At 37.9% G+C, this 19695-nt stretch overlaps 1 protein-coding gene across 1 annotated transcript in view; it reads right to left on the bottom strand.

Moving 5' to 3' along the window:
• LOC126248390 (calcium-dependent secretion activator-like) overlaps nucleotides 1–19695 on the bottom strand; it is a 1500396-nt gene that overhangs the window by 562591 nt on the left and 918110 nt on the right. The window lies entirely within an intron of this gene.

Genomic DNA, 19695 nt, shown 5'->3' with positions numbered 1-19695 from the left:
AGTGCAGGCCACAGGGATAGTACCTCTTTCTCACTGACTGAAGAAGATACCAAGGTGCTCATGAATTCATACAACGAAAGGAATGAGAGATTAGTATGGTAGTACAGGAGAGCTTTGAAAACAAGTCATCACAACCACACTGTTAATGTACCAGTAGGAGATACAGTTTCTGATATAAAGAAATTTAATTTTCATTAAATAGCTTTCATAAAACAGAACTGTTAGTCAATATCATGCATTAATTTATTTTTATCTACTTATTTGTCCTTTAAGGATTTTACACAGTAGAATAAAGAGTTGCAAAATTTATAAATCCATACAAACAATAAACTGCAAAGGTAACAACTCACCACATAGCTTAGATATAGTGTGGCTGAGAGGCACATAAACAAGATGAGCTGCCATTCTGGTACAGTGAAGTCCTCATTTACATTCCACCGCCACATAAATGTATGTGTAACATAAATGTACAAGTAGCATTACACCTTACAACCATACAATATCTTCTTAAATGAATACTGATTGTAGGTCTTTAACCATCCTCATTAAGGTTAGAATCCTTAAATTTGCTTCATTAAAGTGAGACAACTGAGAATTCAGTTAATGTTTGTGGATGTTTATTCTGTGGTTATGTCTGAAGATGGACATTGTCAGAAAGATTAGCAATGTATTCTGCCTTATTTGGATGCCTAAGGCTGTATAGTGAGTTGCTGCCTTTATTACTTCCTCATTTATATTCCAGCACCAGATAAATGTAAATGTAGCATAAATGTACAACTAGCATTACACCTTACAACATTGCAATTTATCCTTAAATAAATGCTGACTGTAGGTCGTTAAACATGCTCATTAAAGTTGGAATACTTAAATTTGCTGCATTAAATTTAGACAACCCAGAATTCAATTACTCTAGAAGCAGACAGTTACAGCAGGTGATGCTGCTAATTCCTTAATAGGCATTACCTACTATTAAGTACCAGTACCAAAATTTAATAAATACCAACAATAATATTAATTATTATTTACAGTTTTGCACTACATAAAGAAAGCATAAAAAGTGAAAATTTATCAAAATTTTCAAATGAAACCAAAATTCATATTACTAATATTTGAAATACAACAAATATACACTCTAAGAGAGAAGCTACTGAAACAGGACTAAAACACACACACACACACACACACACACACACACACACACACACACACACACACACACAATGACATCCTTCACGGGACAACACTCAAATCATCAGCCAGAACAATACAAAAATTTCACATATGTTCACAAGGTAAATGAAAATAAGTGCAACTGTGGACTGCCAATTATATAATGTGAGACCACAGAAGAACAAGCAGTGTCCCAGAAATAATTTAGAAACTGAAATGGAAAAGTCTCACACAATGAAGGATAAGATGTGAGGGAATTTACCTACCACATGTAGGTGAAGCTTCATGGGAAGATATAAGGCATAGACTGGTCTGATATGTGTCATTTAAGCAAAGGAAAGGCCAGGAGAATAAAATAAGTGTGACATCATAGAACAATAATCTAGGAAAATACTTTTAATTTTTGTATAGGAGTAAAGAGAAGAATAATTTCCCAGGACAAATGTCAGACTAATTGACTTCCTGCTAAGTGGTAGCAATAGCCAGCTCCTTTCAGTGGCATCTACATGTCAACCCTTCCTTCCTCTGGCTTAATCTGTTAAACTTGTAGTGTAGAATATCATGTAAGGGTAGTTGTGGGTACCAGTAACAAGTTTTTGGCATCTAGCCATTCTTTGTTGTTCAGTTACCACATAAGACATGTATATTAATATGATTACCATTATTTATGATTAAGGTTGAGACTGGCAAATGACAATACCAGATATTTGACACAAATGTGACCTCTCATCCAGTAAAACTGAATAAAGTTGCATGTGTTTTTCAGTTTTATATTTAAATTTCTTCACTATGAGAAAAATAGAAAACATAAAAATGAAACTGCAGGCACGTAGATTCTGAAAGGTGGAAACAGTACTTACAACATCAGTATTATGAAAAAATATTGCAAGAAACATTTCAAAACTAAAAGTGAGCTAACTACAAATACTGAGATTCTGTAGTACAAGTATAGTGGTCTGTTATCAGCTCACAGATCAGATGAGATCTAAATTTCAAAGGAATTTCAAGACACAAACTGAAAATATAGGTAAATTTTACAGATAACCCACTGTAGACACTTTACCAAGGAAAATTGCAAACATCTGTATGTTTTGAGAAGCTATTTTACTTACACAACCAGTTTTAGCATCTAAATAACACCATCTTCATGCCCTGTGCACTCAGTATATAAATAATTAGATGTATCAGTACTTGCATAAATGAAGCCAGTAATATATGGATGCCATGAATTCATTTAAGGAGTGTTTACTTTGAAGGCTTCACCACAATAAACACAGTAAACACCCCTTAAATGAATTCATGGAATCCAGATACTGATGGCTCCATTTATGCACATATCGATATATCTGTTTGTCTATACATGGAATGCATTGGAGCCTGAAGATAACATTATTGAGATGACAAATCTGGTTGTCTTAATAAAAAAGCTTCTCAAAACATACATCTATTTGGCAATTTTCCTTGGTAAATATTTGACTGGCCACTGTCCTTTATTCACAATGGATCAACAGGGAACTATAAATGCATTCTGTTTCATTTCCTTTTCTGAAGATTAATTATAGATTTTTTCTCAAAGCTGCAGTCTTCTATATGGATTTACTATGAGTCATTAAGACATCTTATAAACTGATTACATAATCCTTGACTTCTATGGATGAAAATGTCATCTTTTAACTCATGAATTCAAAATACCAGAGTTTCAGTTTCAGCAGTTGGGTTGGTTTTGGGTGGTAATTGTGTTGGGTGGAGCGGGTAGAGGGGGAGAGAGTTGGAGGCAGGAAGAGCAGTTGGGATGGGTGGCTAGCAGCTCAGAGGAAGCCAGCCCATTTCCTGGCTAGGAATAAAAGAGAAAGGGCTGACAGGTGGATGGTCTAGGCTTTTGATACCTGGATTCAGAGAATGATTATGGGACCAAATAATGTGTTGCAAGGATAACTTCTGTCTGCATAGTTCACAGGAGCTAATAGTGGAAGGAAGGATCCAGATGGACAAGCTTGTGAAGCAGCCATCAAAATAGAACATGTTATGCTCAGGTGCATGTTGTACCATCAGGTGGACAACTTTGTTCTTGGCAACAGTTTCTCAGTGGCTATTCATCCCAGTGGACAGCTGGGAAGTTGGTTAATAGTCACACATAAAAAGCTGCACAGTGTTTGCAGCAGAGTTGGTATGACATGGCTGCTTTCACAGGTGGCCCAGCCTTTCATGGGGTAGGACAAGCCTGTGCCAAGACTCGAGTAGCAAGTGCTTGGTCAGTGTGGATTGGGTAGGTTTTGCACTTTGGCTTTCCAAGATGATATGATCCCTGTGGCAAGGGATTAGAACTGGAAGTGATGTAAGATTGGTCCAAGATGTTGTGTAGAAAGAACTTATATAACAAGCAAAACCTGAATGTAAGGCTATATTTTTTGAAGAACAAGAAAGGGAATTAGAAGAACATATCTTAAAATGCAGTATACTATTTTACAGGTTAACTACAGAGATGACGGACAAAATACCACTTAAATTTGCTGAAGTAAATAATTTGAAGCATGAAAGCCATCAGTTGCATCAGCAGTTTAGAGAAAGTTGCAAAAGGTTCCTGGGCAGCTGCTATTTGACCAATAGATACAACTAAATCTGATGAACATTTTGTAGATGTAACATCAGTGACACCTGATGCATCAAATTGGCAAAGAGAAGTGACACTTGACATGCAGATAAGGCTAGTATTGACATTAAATGTGCAGCAGAAGCCAGTAACCCCTGTAACTGTTTTTGACAAATCAGTTCACCTTGATCATATTTTTAGGCCTAATGCCCACAAACTGCCACATCTGGAAAGGAGGCAAATGTCAGAAAATCATATTCAGTTATAATAACCAGTTCTCCTACAAAAGATATTCTAGGAGAAAAAGAAGAAAGAAAAAGCAATAAGGAGCAGATAAAAGAATGTAAAAAAACTGTATGTTACACTAAGTGTGAAGAACCTTCAAGAATTTAACATTATGATGGAGGTCCAAGAAAAGAACATACCATGCACGAAGAAAGAGGACACTGAAGGAGCTGCATTGGAGAATGAGTATTACTCCCTAATTTTTGACAAAAGTATGAAGATTCTTGAACTAATGATTGGATGAATGCTATAAATGTAATTTATGGATCTGTGATTACCTAATACACAATCTATAACCACCCAGTGCTCTGTGGGGTAATCCCAGATACCAAGGTTTTTTTTATGTATATTGAAAATTTATCTATGTTGATTGTGCAAAATTAAGATCCAATATTTAAGTAAAATTTCAGTAATAAATGGTATTCATGACATTATCAGCTTTCTTTTTTTATTTTGGTTCTTCCTTAAGTGTTTGCAATTAGCCTACTCACCTGTAAGTTTGGCAAACATTGCAAAGGGAATGAGACAAATATGCATTTTATCATCCATGTAATTTAATTTCTACATAGGGAAAGCAACAAAGAAAACCATAGAGAAATACATGTAAAAGGAACTGAAGTTCTGCGAAAAGGCATAAACAATTTCAGGTTCACCAATGTTGTAACTCTGGCAGAGACATCAAAGGACTTGGGAGATCAGTTGAATAGGATTGATAGTATCTTTAAAAGAAGTTATAATGGCAACATAAGTCTAAAAGTATTATAGGAGTTTTTTTTTTTATTTGAGCATAAAAGCAAGTGCTGCTAATAGAAGTAAGAAGGATAAAAAATGCAGACTGGCAATAGAAACTCTGAAAAAGATAATTATTTTAATATTTAATGTAAATTTGAGTGTTAATACCATTCCATGGTAGAATATAAATAATGGATGACATGCTAAGTCAACAACAGGCACATAAATAAGACAGAAATTTGCTAGGTTTTTGATGAAACCACCTTCAGAGCTATAGAATACACATACATTTATCCACATTCATTTCCACAGCTACACTGTACAGGCTGACTGCATTTTGCCAGAACTGCAGCTCAACTCCAATGAATTAATGCATAGGGTGGAGTCACTAATGAGAGAAAGGAGGGGGGGGGGGGGAGTGGGAGTGGGAAGAAGAGTTTGGGAATGATGGCTAATGGCTGGAAAGAGAGGCAGCAGGTACACGGGATGGGAATTTGGCATCAGTGAGGTCATTCTGGCCACAAGCTGGTGGAGTGCTGCCCAGTGTGCAGTGATGTTGAGGAATAGATTGAGTAGGGGAGATAGAATGGACCAAGAGGGAGACTGTCAAGAAGATGGTGTGATTGCAGGATGAGTGAAGTTAGCATCATGGAGAATGGGTGGAGGGGGGTGTGGGGGCAGAGGCTAGTGAAGATTGTGAACAGGTAGATGACAGATCAAAGAATGATTTATACTGCATGTAGGAAAAAAATGATGCCTTGTAAATATCATGTGAAATGCTGATGGGAACAAAGTGTGGGAGAGGGGTGGATAGACATGGAGAAAGAATAAGATGATCCTCAATCCTGTAATCTACTTAACCTCAGCCTCCACTAGCCACTGCCCCATGCCCATAATTGAAATCATCCTGCACTCACACACTCTTCTCCAGTCTCCCTTTTCCTCCATTCCATCATCCCTTCTCAGTCCACTCCTCTACTGCAATGTACACTGTGCACAACTCCACCTCCCTGTGCCCAGGATGAGCTCACTGTTTCTGAATTTCTATCCTGCGTGGATCCTCCCCATACCTACCAGTTATCAGCCATATTTTCCCAATCCTTCATCCCATTTCCCATCTCTTTTTCTCTCGTTGCATACTCCACCCCATACAACAAAACACCCTGGTTGAGCTGCTTGGCTAACAAATTGTAGTCAGCTGGGCTAATGTAGTATTATAGGTATACGCATATTCCATTACAATGGAGAAGGATTTACCCAAAACTTAGCAATGTTTTCAGACTTGCTTGTAGTCAGGAAAATTGTTTCCTTTAGTATCTATTTGCACTTTTATTCGTATACACCAGCTGCCAGTTTTGGCACCGAGTACCATCATCAAGCCATTCTATTAAAAGAATCAGGACATGTAGTTAAAATAATTCTTAAAGAATCATTTGCAAAATATTTGTTCTCTATATTAGAAAACAAATATTGAAAACATAGACAGCCTCTTAATCATTGTGCACAATCAATAAGCTCACTTCCCAGGTATGTGTATTGTATATTAAAAGTAAATGTCAATGCTATGTTTTAAATAGATTCAAATTTCAGCCAGATATAACAAGTGTGTCCCTCATTTTCACAGTTTCTCTTTTCTTCTTGAAAAAGAGACACAACATAAAAGATATATAAAAAAAAAGTAGCATAAAACGTCAAATGTAACAGGATGAATGACAAAATTAAGGATAAAACAGACTGTACTATAACAAAACATTAAAATCAAAATAAAAAATCTTGGTTGCTATGTTACCAGTCACCATTTGCATATGGTGTATACCACTACAAACTGTTGAAATGACCATAAATCTTTCAATCAGGTATATGTTTCCAGAATGAGATTTTTGCTCTGCAGCGGAGTGTGCGCTGATATGAAACTCCTTGGCAAATTAAAACTGTGTGCCGGACCGAGACTCAAACTCGGGACCTTTGCCTTTCGTGGGCAAGTGCTCTACCAACTGAGCTACCCAAGCATGACTCACACCCCATCCTCACAGCTTTACTTCTGCCAGTACCTCGTCTCCTAACTTCCAAATTTTACAGAAGCTCTCCTGCGAACCCTGCAGAGCTAGAACTCCTGGCAGAGTAAAACTGGATGATGTGTGTGTCGTGCTTGGGTAGCTCAGATAGTAGAGCACTTGCCTGCAAAATGCAAAGGTCCCAAGTTCGAGTCTCGGTCCGGCACACAGTTTTAATCTACCAGGAAGTTTCATATCAGCACACACTCTGCTACAGAGTGAAAAACTCATTCTGGAAACATCCCCCAGGCTGTGGCTAAGTCATGTCTCCGCAATATCCTTTCTTTCAGGAGTGCTAGTTCTGCAGGGTTTGCAGGAGAGCTTCTGTAAATTTGGAAGGTAGGAGACAAGGTACTGGCAGAAGTAAAGCTGTGAGGACGGGGTGTGAGTCGTGCTTGGGTAGCTCAGTTGGTAGAGCACTTGCCTACGAAAGGCAAAGGTTCTGAGTTCGAGTCTCGGTCCGGCACACAGTTTTAATCTGCCAGGAAGTTTCAGGTATATGTTGTTTGTAGTAATGTCTATGTTCCCATTACTGACTTCATCAGTGGATGATGTTCAATCAGCCAACACTGCTTGCCCAATGCATCAATTTTGATGTGAAACTGTACTATACAGATGTCCCCAGCCTGTTCTCCAGGTGTGAGAACGTACCACAGAACACTGTTGAAAGCAATCATACATCACTGATGCATTGCGCTACTTAAGTGCAGTAATCTGTTGATATGTCCATCCAGCTTTCCACAAGCCATGATGAGATATTGTTCAAATGACTGAAGTTGTTCAACAAGAGTGCATATTCATCAACAAGACATAGTCATACCCTCAAATGAAACAGGAAAATACTGTTCACCTCTAAGCACATTGCAGTTACTGCCTGCAGAGTCAAAACAGTAGGGTACACAGACAGGCCTCTAGTGACATCTGATCACTAATAAATGTGGCAAATGAACAAATAACACTACAACCTCTCATTATGCACATATTATACTGTTCTGCCTCTGAACACAGTCCTATGTTGCATTTTTTCTGGCGGTGTAGTTAATTTGATAATGTATGTGTGATTGGAGGGGGCGAGGGGGGGGGGGATGATAATTATAGAGCAGTACCAAGGCTTGATTGCAGTAAGAAGGTGAAAATGGATGTAGATTGCAGTAGCAGTGCAGAAAAAGAAGTAAGGAAGATTAGAGTTTAAAGTACAGTTGACATCGAGGTCATTAGTGGCAGAACACAAGCTTGGAATGGTTCAAGAATGGGGATGGAAATTGGCTGTGCCCTTCCAAAGGAGCCATCACAGTGGATGCCTACAACAATTTAGGGAAATCATGGAAAACTTAAATCTGGATGCTCAGGCACAATTTGAACTGTCATCCTCACAAATGCAAGTTTAGTGTGCTAATCACTGTGCTACTGTCATTGGTAGGTTGTGCAGATATTAAGAGACTTGCTAAGAATTGAAAAGCATCCTTGCTGCAGTAAAGCAATCTTTTGACTGATGACCACAACAACAACATTATTACTATACAACTGCATACAAAATTCAAGAATCACTGTTTCTATTGCAATGTAGTCCCTAGGGAATAAAACTGTGTATTTCTTAAAGTACAGTGTGCAGTCATCTTTACTCATATCACTGACTGTACTAGCAATTATGATCTAAACTCAAACCTCCTGACTAATGAAACAGTGTGCTAAACACAAAACTGAACACAGTATATCTGTGCTGTCTCTGCTGAACTGTGTGTTCATTTATACTATAATGTACTGTACTTACAATGAAATCTACACAAGAGATAAACTTTGATTTTCATTGGCTTTGAATACGTTGTAGTATAGAGCAAAATAAAAGACACATATTCTTTTATAGATGCCAATAAGACTGTTAAGAGGATGAAACACCCCTTTCAGAGCAACTGAGTTTAACATTTCTGAATGAACACCATTGAAATTATAACAGAGAGAAACTTAAAAAAAAGTTTTATTGTTTTCAGTGTACATCACAACAATGCGCCCAGATTTTTGAAAAAACTAATTTTTTTAAAAAAAATCCTCTCATCGCTCCCCACCCCCTCCCCTCCATTATTTTGATTTTAATTTCAACATTTGACTAACAACAAAATATATAGCATCATTAAAGCCAAATTCAATCATAAATGATGAAGTGGTTTTCCAAAACTGTATTTGTCAGAAATAAGCTAATAAGCTAGAAATACCTCTATAACACTGTATGTATGCCTTATATTTCTCTGCTTCAACACCAGCTATCATGTTGGATTGTTTGATAAGTATTTCCCACATAAATGTATTCTATAAGTATATTCTACATATATTGTTCTATATGTATATATTTTTTCTTTAAATTTTATGAAATATAAAATATCTTGTGTTGTAAAAGTGTTTTCTTTTTACATTTGGTGTACCAGTATTCTCTCTCCCTCTGTCTTTTTTTTTCTTTTTTTAAAAAGGAATTTGTAACATTTTCAGACTTAATTATGTTTTATTTCAAATTCTTTGTACATTACTGCCCCAGCATTATCATAGATCTTCTAATAATGAGGAAGAGCAGAATTGTTCAGGTCAATTTTTCACACCAAGCTCCTTGGGACAATTGCAATTTCAAATAAAATGGTTCAAATGGCTCTGAGCACTATGGGACTCAACTGCTGTGGTCATTAGTCCCCTAGAACTTAGAACTACTTAAACCTAACTAACCTAAGGACATCACACACATCCATGCCCGAGGCAGGATTCGAACCTGCGACCGTAGCAGTCGCACGGTTCTGGACTGCGCGCCTAGAACCGCGAGACCACCGCGGCCGGCAATTGCAATTTCATCACAACACACACACACACAGGGAAAATGTTGATGAACCCATGTACAAAGTTGGGACAGCCACAATATAATTTGGAAATTATGGTCGCTAGTGAAGAAATAACTTTTACATCACAGTTAGAAGCTGTGACTGAAGTAGCTATTGATTATGCCATATTTATGAAAAGTATACCACTTTACAGCCTGATGTTGAAACAGCAATTTCACATCTTATGCCAAATGAAGAACATTTTAAAGATGATTATGGAAAAATGGTAAAAGGTGATGAAAAGGCAAAATGTGATATACATCTTGAGGATAATTAAAAAGCCATTACAGTTTGACACTCAAGTAAAACAAATTTGAAACTGTAAAACATAAATACAGAAAGGTCACAAAGAGAGAAGCTCTGTGTAAATGGGAAGCACAAATTGCTACAGGTGGGATGAAAAATGAAAAGTTATTAGGTATTTCCAAGTATATATTATATAAATTTCAAATTGCCACAAACTGATCAGTATCAACACAAGATCTGGATAAAAGGTGTGTGCGTTAAATGCAATGGATGATGGTAAGTTATCGATACATTAGTCCAAGGGTTCCTCAAAATGGATTCATAATTTTAATGTGGGATACCAGATTGTTTCAAGGACCTCAATAAATGCATCACTAATGCTCAATCAGCAAATAAAAGAGAATTGAGGGGAAAAGCTTACAATTTTGTGGAGACTTTGATATCCAAAAATACATTTACTGGAAAGTCTAAAGTACTGGTGCCCCAAATACTTATCTTCTCACATTAAACACCCATCATCATTCCACAACCGTAATACCAGATCAGATACATCTAGCACCTTGGTTGTACCTTTACATAACTCAAAATCTTTCTCCATGTCATTCTCCATCTCAGCCATACGACTATGGAACGTGCTCCCCTGTGATCTGCTTCTTATACAGAACCACTCAACATTCAAGAGGGAACTCAAAACTTACATATTAGAGACAGTATAGCCACCACTGTTGTGCTCCGCCCCTCTCATCTCTTTCTTTATCCTCTCCATCATAGCTTCAAATTTTACCATTCTATTTCTCTTCCTCTAACCTAGCTACGTCTTCTATATCTCTCTCACCCCAGTCTATCGTCTTATATCTCTGCTCAATGTGAAAAACTCACAAGCTGCAAAAACATAATGAGAAAATTTCCAACTAGCAATAGGACTGACATTCATAAAAGAAAAATATGTTTACTTTAATATACATAGTCATTACTACTATTATTATTATTATTATTATTCTTGATTGTTATAGTTATTATTTGAGTGCTATAATTACCCTTGTATTACTGTTATAATCTCTATTTTTTTCTTTAACATTAATACTGTTTAACGTTGTATGTCCATAATGTTCTGTACAAACTGAAATTCGTTCAATCTGAGTATGCCTGGTCAGGTGTAAGAGAGGGCCTGAGGGCCCTAATCTTGCCAGGTAAAATAAATGCATAAATAAAATAAGTAAATAAATAAAGTGTGTAATTTTGACCAGTCAGGTTTCAATTTGTAAATGCATGCAGCATGAAAATTATCCTTCAGAGAAACATTCTAGCAAGGTCCCTGGATGCCTCAACACATAATTATGCAATACAAGTCATTATATCTGCAAGTGGAAAATTTAATGTCCCCTTCATTCACAGTTATGAAAAAAAAGGTTTTTATAAAGCAGATAATATCCTTGTGTTCACTTCTATGTACAGTAAATTGAAATCACAGCTCACAAGGAAATGGTCTGACCAGGTTTACCTACCTAATATCAATAAACAATCTGTCTTGTTTTTAGATTCATGGACCGTGCAAAATGAAAAAATATATATACACCAGTTATAAACATGGAAAAGAGGTTACCATTTTAATGATTACTGCCAGAATGAATGGTATGATCCAACCATTAGGTATACAGGGTGAGTCACCTAACATTACCGCTGGATATATTTCGTAAACAACATCAAATAGTGACAAATTGATTCCACAGACCGAACGTGAGGAGAGGAGCTAGTGTAATTGATTAATACAAACCATAAAAAAAAGCACGGAAGTATGTTTTTTAACACAAACCTACATTTTTTTAAATGGAACCCTGTTAGTTTTGTTAGCACATCTGAACATATAAACAAATACGTAATCAGTGCTGTTTGTTGCATTGTAAAATGTTAATTACATCCAGAGATACTGTAACCTAAAGTTGACGCTTGAGTACCACTCCTCCGCTGTTTGATCGTGTGTATCGGAGAGCACCGAATTACGTAGGGATCCAAAGGGAATGGTGATGGACCTTAGGTACAGAAGAGACTGGAACGGAACATAACATCCACATGCTAACACCTTTTTATTGGTCTTTTTCACTGACGCACATGTACATTACCATGAGGGGTGGGGTACACGTACACACGTGGTTTCCGTTTTCAATTACGGAGTGGAATAGAGTGAGTCCCGGCATGTCAGGCCAATAGATGTTCAATGTGGTGGCCATCATTTGCTGCACAAAAATGCAATCTCTGGCATAATGAATGTCGTACACGTCGCAGTACATCTGGTGTAATGTCACCGCAGGCTGCCACAATACGTTGTTTCATATCCTCTGGGGTTGTAGGCACAACACGGTACACATTCTCCTTTAACGTACCCCACAGAAAGAAGTCCAGAGGTGTAAGATCAGGAGAATGGGCTGGCCAATTTATGCGTCCTCCACGTCCTATGAAACGCCCTTTGAACATCCTGTCAAGGGTCAGCCTAGTGTTAATTGAGGAATGTGCAGGTGCACCATCATGCTGATACCACATACGTCGACGCGTTTCCAGTGGGACATTTTCGAGCAACATTGGCAGATCATTCTGTAGAAACACGATGTATGTTGCAGCTGTTTGGGCCCCTGCAATGAAGTGAGGACCTATGAGGTGGTCGCCAATGATTCCGCACCATACATTTACAGTCCACGGTCGCTGTCGCTCTACATGTCTGAGCCAGCGAGGATTGTCCACGGACCAGTAATGCATGTTCCGTAGATTCACTGCCCCGTGGTTTGTGAAACCTGCTTCATCGGTAAACAGGTAGAACTGCAACGCATTCTCTGTTAATGCCCATTGACAGAATTGCACTCGATGATTAAAGTCATCACCATGTAATTGCTGATGTAGCGACACATGAAACGGGTGAAAGCGGTGACGATGCAGTATGCGCATGACACTACTTTGACTCAGTCCACCGGCTCTCGCAATGTCCCGTGTACTCATGTGTGGGTTCATGGCAACAGCAGCTAACACACCAACTGCACCCGCTTCTCCTGTGACGGGCCTGTTACGGACCCGTTTGCGTGTTACGACCATACCTGTTGCATACAGTTGGCGGTAGATGTTTTGCAATGTGCGGCACGTTGGATGCTCTCTGTCCGGGTCCCGTTCTGCATACACCCTGCAGGCTTCAGCTGCATTTCGTCGACACTCGCCATAGATGAGTATCATCTCCACCTTTTCAGAGTTCCAATACTCCATGGTCACAGTTCCTACAACACTACACTATCACAGACGTCTGGTAACATGGTGTACTACTGTTGGTCTGCGTGCGGAGACGAATGCAGAATAACAATAGCAGCAAGCGCTACATGCGGACACTGTGACAGCTAGACCAAACCACAACAGTGCACTACAGCCACACTCATAAACATGTCCCTGCAGATGCTGCTCGCCGACCGTGGCCCGTGTTTGTTACAACACGCAACTGAACGTCGGAGGTTTCAAGCGTCAACTTTAGGTTACAATATCTCCGGATGTAATTAACATTTTACAATGCAACAAATGGCACTGATTACCTATTTGTTTATATGTTCAGATGTGCTAACAAAACTAACGTGGTTCCATTTTTAAAAAATGTAGGTTTGTGTTAAAAAACATACTTCCATGCATTTTTGTATGGTTTGTATTAAACAATTACACTAGCCCCTCTCCTCATGTTTGGTCTGTGGAATCGGTTCGTCAGTATTTGAGGTGGTTTATGAAATATATCCAGCGGTAACATTAGGGTGACTCACCCTGTATATATCTTTTGGCCATGGAAAAAGTCTTGAAATATTTTTCAGATTTAATTGTGTTATATAATTATGATGTTAACTTGCATTTAAGAAATAAAATTATAAAAATACAATACCTCATTCATAGTCACGTTTCTTCTCCCAGATTCATCAACTTTTTTAAATATGCATGGTACAAGAGTGATTACACTGAACAGAAATGACCTAAATGTGAGACACCTGTTCACTTTTGCTTAGAGAACTGTCATCCTGTTTGTGACTTCTGTCGTGGAACTGTAATTGTCCAATGTGCTTGGTGCATAAAATCGAATTGCATTTATCATTTTTATGCCCTAACACTTCTGTGCTTCCTTATTACTGTACATATTTACTATAATGTTGTAACAATAACATGCAAACAATTAAAAATAAAAAATAATTAAACCAAAAAAGGTTACAACGTGGTAAAAAAAACTAGTACACCATACAAAAAAAGAAAACACAAATACAACACAATAGATTTCATACACACACACACACATATATATATAACACAGAAGATGTGACTGACCGAACGAAAGTGCTGGCAGGTCGATAGACACACAAACACAAACACACACACAAAATTCAAGCTTTCGCAACAAACTGTTGCCTCATCAGGAAAGAGGGAAGGAGAGGGAAAGACGAAAGGATGTGGGTTTTAAGGGAGAGGGTAAGGAGTCATTCCAATCCCAGGAGCGGAAAGACTTACCTTAGGGGGAAAAAAGGAAAAAAGGACAGGTATACACTCGCACACACACACATATCCATCCGCACATACACAGACACAAGCAGACATTTGTAAAGGCTCTTTCCTGATGAGGCAACAGTTTGTTGCGAAAGCTTTAATTTTGTGTGTATGTTTGTGTGTCTATCGACCTGCCAGCACTTTCGTTCGGTAAGTCACATCATCTGTGTTTTTAGATATATTTTTCCCACGTGGAATGATATATATATATATATATATATATATATATATATATATATATATATATATATATATATATATATATATATATGGAAAAGACTTATGTAACAACCAGACATGACAACTAGCACTGAAGTGGACACATCAGGTGCACATACAGCAATATAGATGGTTTTCTAGCTTATTAGCTTATTTCTGATAAATGTTTGTTTCATACACTTCATCATATATGATGCAATTAGGTATTAATTAATGATGTTACACATATTGGTATTAGTCAGCGTATCCCTTGACTGGGTTTACTTGTTAGCACCTTACTCATAACATTTCACGCACAGGTTGCCTATATGCGGGGCAGGAGAGATATTCTGTCAGCAGCAACCTGTCAGTTTCATTCACTTACACGTTCTCTCAATCATCGCCCAGCACTTTAACATGCATTAAAATGAAACAACCAGTCAGTATGTAGACCCAGAAGAACTATCTTGACCAGCTTCTGTAAAGTTTGAAAGGTAGGAGACGAGGTACTGGCAGAAGTAAAGCTGTGAGGATGGGGTGTGAGTCGTGCTTGGGTAGCTCAGCCGGTAGAGCACACGCCCGCGAAACGCAAAGGTCCCAAGTTCGAGTCTCGGTCCGGCACACAGTTTTAATCTGCCAGGAAGTTTCATATCTTGACCATATTTCTGAATGACATGAAAATTGTAAATTTGCACCATGTTTAAAAGTGTCCAAATGACCTAAATTGTGGAAATTGGCACCATGTTTAGCATATCTGAATGACCTGAACTGCATATTAAAAGCATCCAGGAACCTGAAATGCATAAACTGGTACTATGTACCAAAGTATCCAAATGACCTGAATTACATAAACTGATGCCATTTTAAAAAGTATCCAAACATCTGAATTTTGTAAATTGGTACCATGTTCAAATGTCCCTAAATGATCAGAGCTCCATATTTTGGAGTCACGTTTAAAAATATCAGAATGACCCAAGTTGCATAAACTGGAGCGATGTCCAAAAGTATTCAAATTATATGATTTGCTTAAGTTGGAGCCACGTTTGAAAGTGTTTGAATAACCTGAACTACAGAAAATGGCACCATCTTCAAAAGTATCTGAAAGACTAGAACTGTGTAAATTGTTGTCATGTTAAAATGATTGAAATTGTATAATTAAAACAGACACCATAGAGCTTCAATTTTGTTTTGTTTCTGTCATACCCAAAAGTATCCAAATAACGTGAATTAGTTAAACAACACAGCCAATCAAAAAGTAGCCCACATTCACCATCTTAGCCATTTTCCAAAGCATCAAAATGAGTGAAATTGTGCACGTGTAACTGCCAATTAGTATGTATTCCATATAGTCTTCTATACCTCACACTTTGCCACAAGTAAATATTTCCCCATGAAAATTGTTGGTATTATAGTTTTATAACTGCACAAAACATATGTTAGCTAAAATAATAGGCTAAGCAGGCAAAATGGTGGTAGTTGTTGACGGTTCCAAACAATTAGGCAGTTTGTGTTATCATTCTATGACTGTACAATACTCATGTTGACTAAAATGATGTAAACAGGCAAGACAATAATAACTGACACTTAAAAAAAAATCATCAAACTAGTTACAAAAATGCTGTTTTCACACATGCTGTTTCTACCGATTCCCACATTGTTTTGCAGAACTATACATTTCTTGATGTGAAACATGTGAGGAGTAGGGCTAGGAGAGTCCAACCCTAAAACTGGTTAAAACAGTTTAATCCACTTATAGGGGGTATAAAGTTATAGTTGACCATGTGTGGGGTATCATGTTACACATGAGCAAAGTGGCTAATTTTATTCACGGTCACCCTCTCCCCACAACTCTCCCCTCCACCATCCAAGGCTTGCCCATACATCTAAGACACTGCCAGTGTGAGGAAAAAAACAGCTGTTACCAGTTCAGTCCACTGATAAGGATTCTGGGAATCCTGCACATGCACTTCCATGTAGTACATTCAAGGTCACCCCCTCTCAACATTCCCAACTTCACCTCCTGGACCAACAAGCTTCAAGCCCCTCCTCGCCCCTCCTTATCTTTTACAATTAGAGGAAATGCATCCACTTTAGTGGAATGATTATCATGAAGCACAAACAGAGTCCATCCATCCCTCTCCCAAACAGATATCTACATGTCCACCCTATGTTAGACGTAAATACAATGTTAAAAACTACTGCATCACATTATTTAACAAATTATCTCTGTCTGACAAGTTAAGTAATTTCAGCAATACATTATTTAAGAACAACTACATTATTGTTGAACACATTAAATGTTAAACAAATTACACCAATATTATTTGATAAATGATTTCTGCAATGCATTATTTACAACAGACACGCTCTTTTGGAGGCTGCAAGTCTTAATCAAATACCAGAGCCTGATACATAAACAAATAAATTCTTACTATGTACCAAATCTATATAATCGCTACACAACCAGTATGTGTGCATGGCATCGTAGTGTATATATTGAACCAAACACACTGTCAATTTGGTAGAAATTCTGTAACTTAATAATGTACCAATATATTCTGCAAAATCTTGGTAAATAGCCACAAAATTTATGACATAAGACATTTTGACAATAAAGTGTATATAAATTAATCACATCATAGCAAATTCTGTAAGCACTCTGACCACCCATTGCAATTCTACCAACTTCCTTCCACTTTCTATAATTGTCAGCCAAAGACACTTGTAAATAGGGTATATATAATGATTATCGTTGTGTTATATACATGGTGCAGTGCTTAAATCTGGACAAATTTCAACTTGAATTTCTCACCATATCATAGTTCCATTGGAGATTACGACTGGTGTTCTTGAAAGCCATAGGCATCTAGTATACAGTTAGAACTATAAAATGGCCAATATGTTACAGACAAATGCAGAGGACATATGAAGAGCTGCGATTATCGAAAGTCTTCATGCTGGGTGTTTGCCCATTGAAATAGTTCAATTCTTTGGGTACCTGAGATTAACTGTTTATGATATTGTGGCCAAGTATAATGTTTTGGTGAAGTCTGGGGCAGATCCCACTAACTTGGTGAGGGACATGTATGACAAATTGTGTCAGTCACTGAAAGGGCTCATGTACTGATTTCACAATACCCAGGGCTATTACTGACGAAATTGGCGTGAGTATTCAATGTCAGCAAGTGAACAATGTGTTGGATGGCAGAGCCTAGAGAGAATGGAAATAGCTCAGAACTTGTAAATAAAAATAGGCTTGACCACATAGACAATATCAGAATAGAAACCAGGATTAGCAATCATAATGTCATTTTGCAACTATGGTTACAAAAGTTAATAAATTGATCAAGAAGACTAGGAGACTGTTTCTGCTTGAAAGACCAGATAAGAGGTTGTTATCATCTCACTTAGACAGTGAACTAACATCACTTAGTTCCAGGAAGTTAGATGTAATGGAGTCATGGGCAGCGTTTAAGCACATCATAAATCATGGTCTGCAGAGCTATGTGCCTAGCAAGTGGATAAAGGATGGAAAAGGCCCACCATGGTTTAATAACAAGATCCAGAAAATGCTGAGGAACAAGAGGCTGTTGCACTCTTAGTTCCAAACAGAATGTGGAAATGACAACAAGCAAAGGATAGCAGAGATTTGTACATCTGTGAAAAGATCTATGCATGAAGCATACAAAAACTATCACCATCATACCTTAGGAAAAGACCTGGTTGAGAATCTAAGAAAATTATAGTCATCAGTAAAATTTCTAAGCAACTCTAAGGCTTCCATCCAGGCCTTGTAGCCCAGTCTGGTGTGGCAGCTGGAGACAGTAAAACAGAAGCTAAAGTTTAAAATTTCACATTCAAGAAATCGTTCACACAGGAGACTCACACAAACATACCATCATTTAAACATTGGAGATACTCCTGTATGGGGTTGGGTTGGGTTGTTTGAGGGAAGAGACCAAACAACGAGGTCATCGATCTCATCGGATTAGGGAAGGACGGGGAAGGAAGTCGGCCGTGCCCTTTCAAAGGAACCATCCCGGCATTTGCCTGGAGCGATTTAGGGAAATCACAGAAAACCTAAATCAGGATGGCCGGACGCGGGATTGAACCGTGTGCTAACCACTGTGCCACTTCGCTCGGTACGCCTGTATGGATGCTGTAGTAATAAACATACCCAGTGTAGAGAAACAACTGAAAGATTTGAAAGCAAATGAATCACCAGGTCTTGATGGAATCCCAATTTAGTTTTACAAAGAATATTCTATGGCATTGGCCCCTCACCTAGCTTTCATTCATCATGAATCTCTCACCCAGTGAAAAGTCCCAAGTGATGTGAAAAACGTGCAGGCGACTCCTGTATAAAAGAACGGACCCTCAAAATTACAGACAAATATCCCTAAATTTCGTTTGTTGTAGAATTCTTGAATATATTCTCAGCTTGAATATAATAAACTTTCTTGAGACTGAGAAGCTTATGTCCTCAAATAAGTAAGGTTTCAGAAAGCATCACTAGTATGAAACTCAACTTGTCTTTTTCTCACATGATATGCTGCAAACTATGGATGAAGGGCAACATACAGATTCCATATATCTAGGTTTCCAGAAAACATTTGACCTGGTGTCCCACTGCAGGCTGTTATTGAAGGTATGAGCATATGGAATAGTTTCACAGATATGAGAATGATTGAAGACTTTCAGGTTGTAGAGCCCAGTATGTTAACCTCAACAGTGGGTGTTCATCAGAAGGTATCATCAAGAATGCCTCAGGGATGTGTGATAGGACCACCATTGTTCTCTATATAGATAAATGATTTGGTGGACAGAGGGAGCAGCAATCCACAGTTGTTTGCTGATGACATTGTGGTGTATGGTAAGGTGTCGATGTTTAATGACTGTTGGAGGATACAAGATGACTTAGATAAAATTTCTAGTTTGTGTGATGAATGACAGCTGACTTTAAATGTAGAAAAAAGTGATTGAATGGGGATGGTTAAGAAAAACAAATTTGTAA

This window comes from Schistocerca nitens, chromosome 3 (genome assembly GCF_023898315.1).
Source record: "Schistocerca nitens isolate TAMUIC-IGC-003100 chromosome 3, iqSchNite1.1, whole genome shotgun sequence".
NCBI classification, from domain to species: Eukaryota; Metazoa; Arthropoda; class Insecta; order Orthoptera; family Acrididae; genus Schistocerca; species Schistocerca nitens.
Note: the sequence above shows the minus strand (reverse complement) of the source record. Positions and strands in the feature narration are given on the sequence as shown.